We start from the raw sequence: 1,371 nt of genomic DNA, 5'->3' as shown, positions 1-1,371 counted from the left end.
AATCACACACACACACACACACACACACACACACACACACACACACACACACACACACACACACACGAATGACGAGCAAAAACTTCTTTAGTAGACGGTTGGGTACCGTAGAATAATACTATTATGTTTACAATGCAGTAACACACATGACCCAGAACACACCCGCCACAGAACACACGGTACACACGACACAGGACACAACACGTGTGCACAGATTCCACGAATGAATTGAGACGTCAGACAAATAAACCCGGAGACATTTTTGAGTGTCGCGGACAAGACAGATGTCTTTCCTACCTTCCTGACAGGTGGAGTGGGAGGGAGAGGCTCAAGTCTCTCAGAGAGGAGACATAGGGTGTGTGGTAGACAGAGGGTATGTGGTTCAAATTTGGTCACTTTTAAATCCGTACGCCCTGGGGTCATTTCGAATCACCGGGGTTGTATTCTTGACATTTTAGAATACTTCTGAGTACGAAGATCTCTTTGAAACTTTCAGTATTTCTCTAAAAAGCATTTTGACAGACTGCAATGCAAAGCGTACGGATCGGTTTAACGAGTAAATATCCTCTTTGGAAAGTGGTGGCACAGAGTTCCCCACGTCGTATGGATACGATAGTAAAACACAACGTAGGGATAAGGTTAAGCACAAGGGAGCTATCCCGAAAAATTCTGTTTTGATCAAATCGAACGTAAAATCTGTGCCCCCTTTTCAGTTTCTTTTAAAAGACAAGGAGAGTTTCTCTATAACCAAACAAATAGACACACCAATGAAACCAAACTTCTTCTATTGGTAGAGCAATGCCCACATTTGGTGTCGGTCTAGATCTATAGAAAACCCCGAAATCTGGGTTAGCCCGTTTGTCCTTAGAATCGACCATATAGCAAACTAGCCCCTCCCCCACACGCACACTTTATTAATTCCCCACCCCCTCCCCCCGCGCCCAGGGCGTGCTGCAGACTGAAGTGTCTTTAGGCCATTCCCAAAAGGGGGATATTAACATTTTCTTATGCACAGTAGGATTGTAATTAGGCTGATTCATGTCACGCTCATAACTGTTCCTGGACTGCAACAGGGGACTGCTTCTTTTTCTTTCCTAATCCTTACTATTGTCATTTTTTCCTCGACTTCTTTTGTATGTTTGTCACTCTCTTGTGACCTGCTATTTCCGGGGTGCCTTGATAGCCGAAGCAGACTTTGTGCTGTTGAAGCTAGAGAGGAGAGCAGAGAAAGCCTAATTCTCCGTTTGGACTTCTCTGTTGATATCCACCCCTTGGCGCTCATGTGACCTTATGCAGTTGCGAGCGCCGTAAAACCTTACTCAAACAAACGACTAATTCCCGCCCCTCTCCCCTCATCACCCCCTCCCCCAA

At 45.4% G+C, this 1,371-nt stretch overlaps 1 protein-coding gene across 1 annotated transcript in view; it reads left to right on the top strand.

Annotated features, from left to right (window-relative positions):
• The window catches only part of LOC101853979, a gene marked incomplete at its 5' end in the record, with an annotated part of 10,295 nt that overhangs the window by 7,453 nt on the left and 1,471 nt on the right, over positions 1–1,371 (top strand).

The sequence above is a fragment of the Aplysia californica genome, unplaced genomic scaffold, assembly GCF_000002075.1.
Source record: "Aplysia californica isolate F4 #8 unplaced genomic scaffold, AplCal3.0 scaffold00906, whole genome shotgun sequence".
NCBI lineage: Eukaryota > Metazoa > Mollusca > Gastropoda > Aplysiida > Aplysiidae > Aplysia > Aplysia californica.
The sequence above is the reverse complement of the archived record's forward strand: the minus strand, read 5'-3'. Positions and strand labels throughout refer to the sequence as shown.